General features: G+C 51.1%; 1 protein-coding gene across 2 annotated transcripts in view; it reads left to right on the top strand.

The window, feature by feature from the left end:
- LOXL4 (lysyl oxidase like 4) overlaps positions 1-14223 on the top strand; it is a 277261-nt gene that overhangs the window by 31658 nt on the left and 231380 nt on the right. Inside the window, exon 1 of one of the 2 annotated variants that reach the window (XM_068257599.1) lies at positions 13904-13985. The exons of the other annotated variant lie outside the window; for it this stretch is intronic. The gene's annotated coding sequence lies outside the window, so the exon portion shown is untranslated. Of the gene's footprint in view, positions 1-13903; positions 13986-14223 lie in introns of those variants that run through there. 2 annotated transcript variants of the gene reach the window in all.

Raw genomic sequence — 14223 nt, 5'->3', positions numbered from 1 at the left:
AGAATGGAAATAAAGTTTAAAGTCCATTAAACATTTTTCAGTAGAGAATACCTATATTTACACAGATCTGTACATCAGGCCTGAAGGAGGGACAAATGAGGAGGAAAGAGGGACAGAGGGACAGGGATCCCAAAGAGGGACTGTCCCTCCAAAAGAGGGACAGTTGGGAGCTCCGCTGTCCATGTGCGTAACAATAGGGGCTGCAGCCTCTGAGCCTGCGGGGGGGGGGGGGGGGGGGGGGGGGGCTGGAGGGGTCGCAGCATGAGGGCACTCCCCTCTGCGCTCCCCTCCAGCTTCAATAACCATATGTATGCAGCTGCGGGCAGCGTCAGACAAACATACCTTCCATGCGTTCCAGCGCGGATGCTTCTCTCTCTAGCCTCTGACGCGACTTCCTGTATAAACAGGAAGTCGCGTCAGACACTAGAGAGAGAAGCATCCGCACTGGAACATAGCTTTCCCCTCATGCTGCGACCCCTCCATGCTCCTCTTCCTGATAAGTCATGGCTGTCGACATCACGCCGGCCGCCTCGCGTCACCACGGTGGACGGCGTGACAGTACGGCGCATGCGCGGTTTAATCGCGCATGCGCCGTACTGTCACGCCGGCCGGCGTGATGTCGACAGCCAGAGATGGGACAAGGTCCTTCAGCACCCAAGGCTGAGACACCAAAGTGCGCCCCTCCATCCCTCCCCCCCAGCCATCACACACTGATTGCTACTAGACTAAGAGGCGCCACAGGGCCCCCAAACTCCCCAACACCTTAATCTCTAGTTATCTGACTTGCAGTCACTGCCATGTATCCCCTTTTCCTATTTCTTTCTGCTTCAAACACAATTGGGATTGACAACTGAATGAATTGTGCGCCCCCTCCTACACTGCGCCCTGAGGCTGGAGCCTCTCCAGCCTCTGCCTCGGCCCGGCCCTGCCGACAGCCATGACGTATCAGGAAGAGGAGCCCGACACTCGGGGCCAGTGTCGCCCGGCTGCCGCCGTCCAGCCATTTCTGATAGGGATAGCCGATTGCTAATTTTCAATGTAAAGGACCACTATCGCAAAAAAAAAGTAGGCAGTTAAAATCTGACAGAACTGACTGGTTTTGGGCCAGTCCATCTCCTCATGCGAGATTCTCATGGTTTTCTTTGTTTTTTGGGGTTTTTTTTACAGCATTTCCAGAACAGCAGTTGCAAAGTCTTACTGACAAAATAGTGTGCAAGTGAGTAGGGAGGCTGGCTGGCGTCTTACTATTTTGGCAGATAAACTGCTGTTCAGGAAATGCTGTTGAAAACAAAGAAAACCCCCATGAGGAGATGGACAGGTCCAAAACCTGTCGGTGCTGTTAGATTTTAACTGCCTACTTTTTCTGCGATAGAGGTCCTTAAGTAAAGTGGCACATTTAACAGCCGGCGTCACAGCTCAGTGTATCATCTTACAAATCATAACATAAAACAATGCAACATGCACGATTAGCCTCTGGTACGTGGTGCAGGCCCCTCAACGTTCAGGAATTTTTCATTATTCAATTCAACAAAAAGTCGTCAAAAAGAAATAGTTTTTATCTTCAGGGGATTATGACTAGTGTGATTCCCCCTCTTCCCCTCCTATTTTCCTGCCAATGATTTCTTGTCTTCTCTGAGGAGGTGATGGCTGCAAGTTTGCCAGAATCCTGTATGACACTGTAAGGTCAGAAAGTTACAGAAACAATGGGGGAGGATCTGAGGCCAAGTCAGTGGCGGACACAGGCAGCAGTGGGCCCCTGTGCAAAATATCAATTGTGGGCCCCCCTGACCTGCGGCGCGCGAAGCGCGCCGCGGCAAAAAATGGGCGTGGCTATAACCTACGACGCGCGAAGCACGCCGCAGCAAAAATGAGAACCTGCGGCGCGTAGCGCCGCGGCAAAAAATGGGCGTGGCAATGACCGGATAAGGGCGGAGCTAACTGTAATTTAAAGTGATCCCGGGGTGAGAGTGATATGGAGGCTGCCATATTTATTTCCTTTTAAACAATACTAGTTGCCTGGCGGCCCTGCTGATCTATTTGGCTGCAGTAATAAACTGAATTACACCAGCAACAAGCATGCAGCTTAATCTTCTCAGTTCTGACAATATTGTCAGAAACCCTTGACCTGCTGCATGCTTGTTCAGGGTCTATGGTTGAAAGAATAAGAGGCAGAGGACCAGAACGGCAACCAGGCAACTGGTATTGCTTAAAAGGAGAGAAATATGGCAGCCTCAATATTATTCTCACCTCAGGTTCCCTTGAAAAGTGCAACGCAAAGACAGTGGGCCCAGGTTTTGGTGACCCTTTCCCCAGAAAATTCACATAATGTGAGCAGGTTTTCTCATGAAAATACACATAATGTGAGCAGATATGCCCAGAAAATACGTGCAATCATGTCGGCAGATATGCCCAGAAAATACGTGCAATCATGTCGGCAGATATGCCCAGAAAATACGTGCAATCATGTCGGCAGATATGCCCAGAAAATACGTGCAATCATGTCGGCAGATATGCCCAGAAAATACGTGCAATCATGTCGGCAGATATGCCCAGAAAATACGTGCAATCATGTCGGCAGATATGCCCAGAAAATACGTGCAATCATGTCGGCAGATATGCCCAGAAAATACGTGCAATCATGTCGGCAGATATGCCCAGAAAATACGTGCAATCATGTCGGCAGATTTGCCCAGAAAACACATGCAATCATGTAGCAAATTTGCCCAGAACATACATGCAATCATGTGGCAGACCTGCCCAGAACATACACCTGCTAAAATAAATAATAAAAAAAACCATTTACTCACCTGCAGCAGCAGACCTCCTGTCCCAGCCTCCATCCAGCGCGCAGCTCCCATGGGTGGTTGGGTGGATAGGTAGCCTGGTGGGTAGGTAGGTAGGCAGCCCTTAGCCGGGTGGGTAAGTAGCCTGGTGGGTGGCTGGGTAGCCGGGTGGGTGGGTAGCCTGGTGGGTAGGTAGCCTGGTGGGTGGGTAGGTGGGTGGTTAGGTAGCTGGGTGGGTGGGTAGGTAGCCTGGTGGGTCTTTAGGTAGGTAGCCTGGTGGGTTGGTAGGTAGCCGGGTGGGTAGGTAGGTAGGTAGCCGGGTGGGTGGGTAGGTAGCCGGGTGGGTGTGTAGGTAGCCGGGTGGGTGGTTAGGTAGCCGGGTGAGTGGTTGGGTAGCCGGGTGGGTGGGTAGCCAGGTGGGTAGGTAGCCGGGTGGGTAGGTAGCCAGGTGGGTAGGTAGCCAGGTGGGTAGGTAGCCGGGTGGGTAGGTAGCCGGGTGGGTAGGTAGCCGGCAGGGTGGTTAGGTAGCTGGGTGGGTAGGTAGACGGGTGGGTGGTTAGGTAGCCGGGTGGGTAGATGTGTGGGTGGTTAGGTAGCCGGGTGGGTAGCCGGGTGGGTGGTTAGGTAGCCGGGTAGGTAGCTGGGTGGGTAGGTAGCCGGGTGGGTGGGTAGGTATCCGGGTGGGTGGGTAGGTAGCCGGCAGGGTGGTTAGGTAGCTGGGTGGGTAGGTAGCCGGGTGGGTAGACGGGTGGGTGGCTAGGTAGCCGGGTGGGTAGGTAGCCGGGTGAGTGCGTAGATGTGTGGGTGGTTAGGTAGCCGGGTGGGTGGGTAGCCGGGTGGGTAGGTAGTCGGGTGGGTGGTTAGGTAGCCGGGTAGGTAGCCGGGTGGGTAGGTAGCCAGGTGGGTGGTTAGGTAGCCGAGTGGGTAGGTAGCCGGGTGGGTGGGTAGGTAGCCGGCAGGGTGGTTAGGTAGCCGGGTAGGTAGCCGGGTGGGTGGGTGGGTAGCCGGCAGGGTGGTTAGGTAGCCGGGTAGGTAGCCGGGTGGGTGGGTGGGTAGCCGGCAGGGTGGTTAGGTAGCCGGGTAGGTAGCCGGGTGGGTAGGTAGCCGGGTGGGTGGTTAGGTAGCCGGGTAGGTAGCCGGGTGGGTGTGTGGGTATCCGGGTGGGTAGGTAGCCGGGTGGGTAGGTAGCCAGCAGGGTGGTTAGGTAGCCGGGTAGGTAGCTGGGTGGGTGGTTAGGTAGCCGGGTGGGTGTGTGGGTATCCGGGTGTGTGGGTATCCGGGTGGGTAGGTAGCCGGGTGAGTGTGTGGGTAGCCGGGTGGGTAAGGTAGCCGGGTGGATGGGTGTGTAGCTATCCGGGTGGGGGGCCCTACTCCTATCCTCCCTCACTCACCTCGGGGCCCCCCTCCCGGTATGCGCGGCGGCGGCGGCGGGCGGGAGAGCAGAAAATCCAGGAAGTCTCCGCCGGGGCTGCAGCAGACACTAGAGGCTGCTGCCGCTTGGTCTCCCGTGTCTCCAACTTTGTACACTGCTCGCTACTTCCTGGTTTAGTAGCGAGCAGTGTACAAAGTTGGAGACACGGGAGACCAAGCGGCAGCAGCCTCTAGTGTCTGCTGCAGCCCCGGCGGAGACTTCCTGTATTTTCTGCTCTCCCGCCGCATCGCATGAGGGGGAGGGGGAGGCCGATGTGAGGGGGGAGGACAGGAGTAGGGGCCCCCCAGGTTAAAATAAAAATAAAAGGTAAAATTAAAAAAAAAAAACTGCAATACTTAATGGGCCCCTGAAGCAGCGGAACTTCAGGGGCCCTTGTGCGGCGGCACGGCCTGCACGGCCGTGTGTCCGCCACTGGGCCAAGTGCATACAAGCATACAGGTCCACTTTCAAATGCCTCTGTATAGATACAGTGACCAGATTTTTCTGGGCCCAACTTGGAGGATGGGTGTTTTTGTACACTGTGTTAAAAAAATGGGTGTGGTTGTGGGCATGACGTGGGCGGAGCCAACTGTAATGTGACAGAGTTTCGAGTTTCCTCCCAAAACACAAAGGCAAAGTGACCCTGAAGGTAATTAATAATAATAATAATACCTTTTTTTGTATAGCGCTTTTCTCCTGTCGGACTCAAAGCGCTTGCGAGGCAGCCACTAGAGCGCACTCAGTAGGCAGTAGCAGTGTTAGGGAGTCTTGCCCAAAGAACTCCTTACTGAATTACTGGCTTACTGAACAGGCAGAGCCGAGATTCGAACCCAGGTCTCCTGTGTCAGAGGCAGAGCCCTTAACCAGTACACCATCCAGCCACTACTTGGACAACATTCACCAAACAAAATGCCAAATGCTGCAGCAATGACCCCAAAAGTAGAAAATGCAGCCACTATGACCATCAATTAAAAGCCGCAAACGTTATCTCCAACTCATGAATTACAGCAAATGTGAAATGCGGCACACGTTACCACCCACGACTGTTAAAATACCTCACACACCTGAAATGCGTCAAGCCTTCGATACATGTGAAATGCACATACATTACCCCACATATATGAAATGCAGCAAATGTTACCTCAGACATAAATGCATTAAATCGCCCTTCCCGTTTCATGCTAGGTGGGAGGATGACTTTGGGTGCTGCTGGTGGAAGGGTGACATTGGGTACTGCCAGGGAGGCTGGGAGGTTGACACTGGTTGGGGTGGGAGGCCACAGTGCATGGATAAAATAAGTATAAACAGAGCCCCCTCCCGACCGCTCTACTCGGCCCTCCCCATCCTCCTCTTGCCCGTCGTCATCCTGCAGACAGCTCGTGCTTCCCTTTCTAAGAAGAAGCCAGAGATATATTTTCTGCTACCTGACTCCACCCCCAAGAGATGTGCTCTAGGGGGCGGAGCTACTGTGTGGTTAGCCAGCCTAGAGGGCATGGCTATGAAGTCAGTAAGGGGGTGGATCGGCGGGCAGGATGCAGCGGGAAATGCAAGATTCAGGATTGCCACACAGAGACCAGGAAGTTGTCAGCAAACCCAGGACATCCAGCGGACAACCCAGGCAGGACATTACCTGCGAAAAATTTCTATCTGGGACAGGGAACTCAAAATCCAGGACCTATCCCACGGAAAACGGAACGGCTGGTCACAGTAGTATAGAGAACTGGTTGCCCAGCAATTTGATTTTCCGTTGAGCAATTAAGCAATCGACTTTATTGGGCGATCAACTACAGTGGCTGATTGAAAGTAGATCGACTAGTAGCCCACACATTGCGAGCGAGTTCCTGGCAATTCTAATCTCCTTCACTAATCAAGCTGAACGATGTTGTACCTCCATGCTCTAAAACCAAGAATCCATTTTGTTTTTATCAAAATCACGTGGACAGTAGTCAATTCCTTTATGATCGGCCAATATTTTCCATCCTGTCCGAGTAAGTTGGTTGATTCGACCAGATATCGGCCAATTTTCATCGATCGAGCAGAATGGAACATAATCGAATATCCCCAATCGGATAAAATTATTAAATCCCATAGTTGATCGTACAGGAAAATCGAGTACCGTTTGGCCACCTTTTACGATGGACTCGGCTGGCGATTCTATAGCGTGATGATCCCTTTTTATAGCCCAGTATGCTGTTTGTTTATTTTTAAAGTTGGGAAAATACCGCAGTCAGCTTGTGTAAATAACAGACCTCAGGAAACCCTCATCTTAAACATAGCTGTTCTGTGAGGAAAATATGTATGCTGGCCCTACAACACAAATCCGACAGAGGGGCTGGCTTGTGCACTCGGCTCCAAGGCTGGTGCTCCTAGGCCAAGTATGTTGTGGCTTCCCTTTCTTGTGCAGCAGTGCCCCTCCCATTCCATGTGCAGCCTCCTCTTCCATGTGTATCATCCATGTACAGCAGCCTCCCTCCCATTCCATGTACAGCCCCCTCCTCCATGTGTATCATCCATGTACAGCAGCCTCCCTCCCATTCCATGTGCAGCCCCCTCTTCCATGTGTAACATCGATGTACAGCAGCCTCTCCCATTCCATGTGCAGCCCCCTCTTCCATGTGTAACATTCATGTACAGCAGCTTCTCCCATTCCATGTGCAGCCCCCTCTTCCATGTGTATCATCCATGTACAGCAGCCTCCATTCCATGTCCAGCCCCCTCTTCCATGTGTATCATCCATGTACAGCAGCCTCCATTCCATGTCCAGCCCCCTCTTCCATGTGTATCATCCATGTACAGCAGCCCCTCCTCCCATTCCATGTGCAGCCCCCTCTCTATGTGTATTATCCATGTACAGCAACCTCTTTCTTTCTTACAAAAATACTCCCCTGAGCATCAGTTTCCCTTTTTTCATGTGTTACTCCCCATTTTCACCCTCCTCTTTCATATGTAGTAACCCCTCTGTCATGTTCAGGTGCCCCCTTGGCCTACAGCTGCCCAAGGCCTGGGCCTACGTTGCCTTGCCAGAAAAACGGCCCTACTCAGCCCTCCGCTCTCTGTAGCACGTTACAAAAATAACCATGCTAATGAAGTTACAGTGATAATTAGTATTTGGTGTTATATAGTCTTATTAGGTAAGATGAAATTCCTGAGCTCTGTACCCCCAAAAGTGTGAAGTTGAAGACGCAAGATGTGAAATAGTAACTGAAATTCACAGTTTAAACAGTAAGGGCCTGTTCACCGGATCAGTGAATAATGGCGCACAGCACCGATGCGTAAAAATGGCGCCACATTAAAAAGATACGCTTATCGCTATTTATCGTTAGTACTGCATAATAATGGCGCACAGGGAAAAAAGAAGAAAAACGGCACACACTAACGTTATTTATCAATAGTGGCACACACTAACGTTATTTATTAATAGCGCTGTTCATTTGCCAAACATCAGACGTTATTGCCCACACTAACGTTATTTATCAATAGCGCCCTACATAAGCCAAACTATAGACGTTATTTAACTGCAAAACGGTGAATGGATTTAATGTAACACTGTCAGGGTTAGGCACCACCAGAGGGGTGGTTAGGGTTAGGCACCACCAGGGGGGGTCTTAGGGTTAGGCACCACCAGGGGAATGGTTAGGTTTAGGCACCACCCATTCGCGAACTTCCGCGGAAGGTTCGGTGCGCGTGCGCGTATAAGTTCGCGAACCGCAATAGACTTCAATGGGGAGGCGAATTTGAAAAATAGAAAAAATTATGCTGGCTAGAAAAGTGATGGAAAACATGTTTCAAGGGGTCTAACACCTGGACCCCCAGGTGGATGAGTGGGATAGACACCAAAAGTCCCGGGGAAAAATCTGGATTTGACGCAAAGCAGCGTTTTAAGGGCAGAAATCACATTGAATGCTAAATGACAGGCCTAAAGTGCTTTCAAACATCTTGCATGTGTATACATCAATCAGGGAGTGTAATTAGAGTTCTGCTTCACACTGACACACCAAACTCACTGTGTAACGCACCGCAAACAGCTGTTTGTGTAGTGACGGCTGTGCTGGACTGATGCGCAACATGGCCAGAGTGCAGGCCGTAGCAGTTTTCCAGCCCGTATGGTCGCCGGGCTGTGGTAGCTCAATGATAGAACAACAGTGACTGTCCAGCTGATCAAATTTGGTCTGTCCACAATCAAGCAACGACCGTATTATCTTCTTGTATGTAGGTAGGCATAGGTAGGTGTCCCAGTAGTTAGCTAGGCATAGGTAGGAGTCCCAGTATAGGTAGGTTCCCTAGTATAGGTAGGTAGGTGTCCCCGTATAGGCACAGCAATAACAATTACCAAGGTCCAGCTACAACAGATAGGGCTGTATAATGTCAGTGAGCAACACACCAAAAAAAAAAACACATCATTAAAACATTAGCTCTCAAAAGAGCTGTTGAGGGGTGCTATTTTAGCAATAACAATCAGCCAGGAGCAAGCCAAGAGCCTAACTAATCTTTCCCTACGAGAAAAAATCTGCAGCAGCTCTCCCTAGTCTGTCTCTTTGCAGCAGGCACAGGAGTGAGTGTCATGGCCAGCGAGCCTGCCTTATATAAGGGGGGGCTCCAGGGCTTAGTGTAGCCTGAATGGCTACAATGTGCCTGCTGACTGTGATGCAGAGGGTCAAAGTTGACCCTCATAGTGCATTATGGGGTGAATCGAGCTTCCGCAAAAGTTCGCCTGGTGCAGGCGAACGCGAACCACCAAAGTTCACCTGGAACCGTTCGCCGGCGAACCGTTCGCTACATCTCTACCAGGGAGGTCTTAGGGTTAGGCACCACCAGTGGAATGGTTAGGTTTAGGCACCACCAGGGAGGTCTTAGGGTTAGACACCACCAGGGGGGTCTTAGGGTTAGGCACCACCAGGGGGTTGGTCAGGGTTAGGCACTATCAGGATTGTCTTAGGGTTAGGCACCACCAGAAGGGCCTAAGCACCACCAGGGGGGTCTTAGGGTTAGGCACCACCAGGGGGTTGGTTAAGGTTAGGCACCACCAGGATTGTCTTAGGGTTAGGCACCACCAGGGGGGTGGTTAGGGTTGGGCACCACCAGGGGGGTGGTTAGGGTTGGGCACCACCAGGGGGGTGGTTAGGCTTGGGCACCACCAGGGGGGTGGTTAGGCTTGGGCACCACCAGGGGGGTGCTTAGGGTTGGGCACCACCAGGGGGGTGCTTAGGGTTGAGCACCACCAGGGGGGTGCTTAGGGTTGGGCACCACCAGGGGGGTGCTTAGGGTTAGGCACCACCAGGGGGGTGGTTAGGGTTAGGCAGCACCAGTGAGGGCGGTTTTGGGGTTAAGGATAGGTACAGAGAGGGTTCTGTGTGTTCTGTGGCAGGGGAGTGACTAGAGGTGAGGTGGGGTGTGATTAGGGGTGTGGCATGGGTGTGTCTTAAAGCAATCCCCCTTTCTTATCTCAAAAAGTTGGGTGTTATGCTTCTGCTATGAACAGAGATGCAAGTCCTCTAGAACCAGGAAGTCACGCAACAAAGTTAAGTAAACTGGTTATGAGTGAAATATGCAGGCTGCCATGGCTGACCTTCTGCATATGCTAATTGCCTGACTGTACGGTGGCTTGTGGGACCATAAATCCCGAGCATCGTCAGAAAAAAAGTCATTACATTTGATCTACATACTTGTTCTAGGGGAGCCACGTAAGGTTCATTCTGGCCAGAAGGTCAGCGTGGCAGCCATGTAACCACCAGATAGAAAAGGTCAGAAATGCCCGCCGCTGTATTTCATCAGTGACAGGTGTGCTTGAGCAGGGAAACTCCCTCCGGAGTCCATCCCATCGCCTCATGCAGATGAGAAGAAAGGTGTTATTATGGTGAGACATGAGCAGATCCAGACTACAGACTAGAGAAGGCCAGTGAGATGCTACTAATCCCAGTTTATAAGCAATTTTACTGCAAACTGTCTGCAACTTACAATTTGGCCAGTCAGATTTGGCAGGAAGTGCCTTTAATTGGCCCAGTTTTGAATTGGACCTGAACGCAACAGCATAATGACCTTTACACAAAAACATTTCTTTGCTACAGCTGATAAATTAAAATAAATCTGCAGTGTGTCTACTTCCTGCTTTCATGGAAGCAGACATACGGTTAACATCCTGTGCTTTAAAATGAGCTTATGTGCTGTGGCAGTCAGGAGACACGGGAGAGATCAAATTACAACTGGTGATGAGGCACATATGAGAGAGAATTAGATAGGCTAAACTCTCCAAATACATACAGGGTGCTTTTCTCTGTTTTTCTTATGTCCTGTAAAAGAGTTTAGGTCCACTTTAAGCTGCTCACTATATGCATACAAGAAAGAATTATTGGCTCCTCATTGACCGTTTCTATTGCAGACGGATTCCCCTTTCTGTTCAGGGTGGAGTCATTTTCTTACATTTTGTATTTTCATCATCCGTTTCAGAACAACTTCATTCTAGAGTGGAACTTAAGCTTCCCTTGCTCACACCTGTCTGATCCTGCAGTTGTCTCCTCCCCCGCTTAAGCCTCTCTGACACTGCAGCTGTCCCCTCCCCTGCTTACACCTCTCTGACACTGCAGCTGTCCCCTCTCCTGCATACACCTCTCTGACACTGCAGCTGTCCCCTCCCCTGCTTACACCTCTCTGACACTGCAGCTGTCCCCTCTCCTGCATACACCTCTCTGACATTGCAGCTGTCCCCTCCCCTGCTTACACCTCTCTGACACTGCAGCTGTCCCCTCCCCTGCTTACACCTGTCTGATCCTGCAGTTGTCTCCTCCCCCGCTTAAGCCTCTCTGGCACTGCAGCTGTCCCCTCCCCTGCTTACACCTGTCTGATCCTGCAGTTGTCTCCTCCCCCACTTAAGCCTCTCTGGCACTGCAGCTGTGTCCTCCCCTGCTTACACCTCTCTGACACTGCAGCTGTCCCCTCCCCTGCTTACACCTCTCTGACACTGCAGCTGTCCCCTCCCCTGCTTACACCTCTCTGACACTGCAGCTGTCCCCTCTCCTGCATACACCTCTCTGACATTGCAGCTGTCCCCTCCCCTGCTTACACCTCTCTGACACTGCAGCTGTCCCCTCCCCTGCTTACACCTGTCTGATCCTGCAGTTGTCTCCTCCCCCGCTTAAGCCTCTCTGGCACTGCAGCTGTCCCCTCCCCTGCTTACACCTGTCTGATCCTGCAGTTGTCTCCTCCCCCACTTAAGCCTCTCTGGCACTGCAGCTGTGTCCTCCCCTGCTTACACCTCTCTGACACTGCAGCTGTCCCCTCCCCTGCTTACACCTCTCTGACACTGCAGCTGTCCCCTCCCCTGCTTACACCTCTCTGACACTGCAGCTGTCCCCTCCCCTGCTCACACCTTTCTGACACTGCAGCTGTCCCCTCCCTGCTTACACCTCTCTGACACTGCAGCTGTCCCCTCCCCTGCTTACACCTCTCTGACACTGCAGCTGTACCCTCCCTGCCTACACCTCTCTGACACTGCAGCTGTCCCCTCCCCTGCTTACACCTCTCTGACACTGCAGCTGTCCCCTCCCCCACTTAAGCCTCTCTGACACTGCAGCTGTCCCCTCCCCTGCTTACACCTCTCTGACACTGCAGCTGTCCCCTCCCCTGCTTACACCTCTCTGACACTGCAGCTGTCCCCTCCCCTGCTTACACCTCTCTGACACTGCAGCTGTCCCCTCCCCTGCTTACACCTCTCTGACACTGCAGCTGTCCCCTCCCCTGCATACACCTCTCTGACACTGCAGCTGTCCCCTCCCCTGCATACACCTCTCTGACACTACAGATGTCCCCTCCCCTGCTTACACTTCTCTGACACTGCGGCTGTCCCCTCCCCTGCTTACACCTCTGACACTGCAGCTGTCCCCTCCCCTGCATACACCTCTCTGACACTGCAGCTGTCCCCTCCCCTGCTTACACCTCTCTGACACTGCAGCTGTCCCCTCCCCTGCTTACACCTCTCTGACACTGCAGCTGTCCCCTCTCCTGCATACACCTCTCTGACATTGCAGCTGTCCCCTCCCCTGCTTACACCTCTCTGACACTGCAGCTGTCCCCTCCCCTGCTTACACCTCTCTGACACTGCAGCTGTCCCCTCCCCTGCTCACACCTTTCTGACACTGCAGCTGTCCCCTCCCTGCTTACACCTCTCTGACACTGCAGCTGTCCCCTCCCCTGCTTACACCTCTCTGACACTGCAGCTGTACCCTCCCTGCCTACACCTCTCTGACACTGCAGCTGTCCCCTCCCCTGCTTACACCTCTCTGACACTGCAGCTGTCCCCTCCCCTGCTTACACCTCTCTGACACTGCAGCTGTCCCCTCCCCTGCTTACACCTCTCTGACACTGCAGCTGTCCCCTCCCCTGCTTACACCTCTCTGACACTGCAGCTGTCCCCTCCCCTGCTTACACCTCTCTGACACTGCAACTGTCCCCTCCCCTGCTTACACCTCTCTGACACTGCAGCTGTCCCCTCCCCTGCATACACCTCTCTGACACTGCAGCTGTCCCCTCCCCTGCATACACCTCTCTGACACTACAGATGTCCCCTCCCCTGCTCACACTTCTCTGACACTGCGGCTGTCCCCTCCCCTGCTTACACCTCTGACACTGCAGCTGTCCCCTCCCCTGCATACACCTCTCTGACACTGCAGCTGTCCCCTCCCCTGCTTACACCTCTCTGACACTGCAGCTGTCCCCTCCCCTGCTTACACCTCTCTGACTCTGCAGATGCCCTGTCCCCTGCTTACACTTCTCTGACACTACAGACATCCCCTACATTCAATAAAATAATAGATCAGCGCCAAGAGTCACAAAGCAGCTGAAAAATGAACTCATCCACAGTTCCAGTAGATATCATAAAAGCATTAATTCAGAGCTAAATACAGTAATACTAATCAGCTGTATTTGGTACTATTATGTTGACCACTTATGATACAATAAAAAGTTTTGATTTTACTGCAGTTCGATGAAAACCACTTTTTTTTTTTATTAATTATTATTTATTCCAGTGAGATTTTTGATCAAGTTTCATGTTTTTATTGCCATAAGTTGATTGGAAGTAGATAATTTCTCAATTTTTATGAAAATGAAATGGTTGGGATAAATTGTCAATGTCTTGATGTATAAACTCAAGCAATTTTTTCTCCAAATTTTTAATCTTTTGTTTTTCATAATTGGGAAAAAAAATTAACACCGGTGTATGATGCAATGGTCAGGTTTTTCAGATGTTACAATTAATCAGAAAAAATGATTGTATTTCTCAAATTGTATCGTGTGTGGCCACTTTTAATTACAATTCTGCCTATAATGACCAATTCACAGCCTCACCTATACTTTTTTGTGTATGGTTGTAATGAGATGCATGGAGGCAAAATGGCTGTACTGTCACGTTTCTCATGTACACAGCTGACAAGGGGTAGGTGCTCCGGACAGTTTAAAAAAAAAAATAATAATAAAGTTGAATGAATAAAGTTGCTGTAGTTGGTGTGTCCTGTGGCTGGCTGGTGGAACATGTTTGTCACGGGGTGTTGGGCCTTGAGGAGGGGGCAACAACAGTCTGTGGAATACCTTTGCATGGAAGGACTGACGGTCTACCTTGAATTAAGTGGGAGGGCACCAGAAGCCGTCTATGCTTTGCCTGTAGGAACAAACATCCCTGTGAAAGCCAGCCAGTCCTAGCTCGCAGCTCACAGTGTATATTTGGGGAAGAGGGAACAGGGGACTTGGAATTTTGGCATCCAGCAGGAATTTGACTCAGCTGCATCTCTAACCACTTTCTGGTGAGTTTACACTTCTCTTACTCGCATCATTACTGCTTTATTTAAAAAGTAACTTTTAACAAAAAAAAAATACAAAAATATTAATGTATGATGATGATCCTCTATAGGGTGTCTATAGAATTTATACAACTTGTACATTAAAGAAAAAGAACTGCACCTCCCTGTTTTCATACAGCTAAAATCCTAACTGGGAAAGAGCGAGATTTCTTTCAACCAAAAAATATTCTACAAATATAAA

The sequence above is a fragment of the Hyperolius riggenbachi genome, chromosome 10, assembly GCF_040937935.1.
Source record: "Hyperolius riggenbachi isolate aHypRig1 chromosome 10, aHypRig1.pri, whole genome shotgun sequence".
NCBI lineage: Eukaryota > Metazoa > Chordata > Amphibia > Anura > Hyperoliidae > Hyperolius > Hyperolius riggenbachi.
The sequence above is the reverse complement of the archived record's forward strand: the minus strand, read 5'-3'. Positions and strand labels throughout refer to the sequence as shown.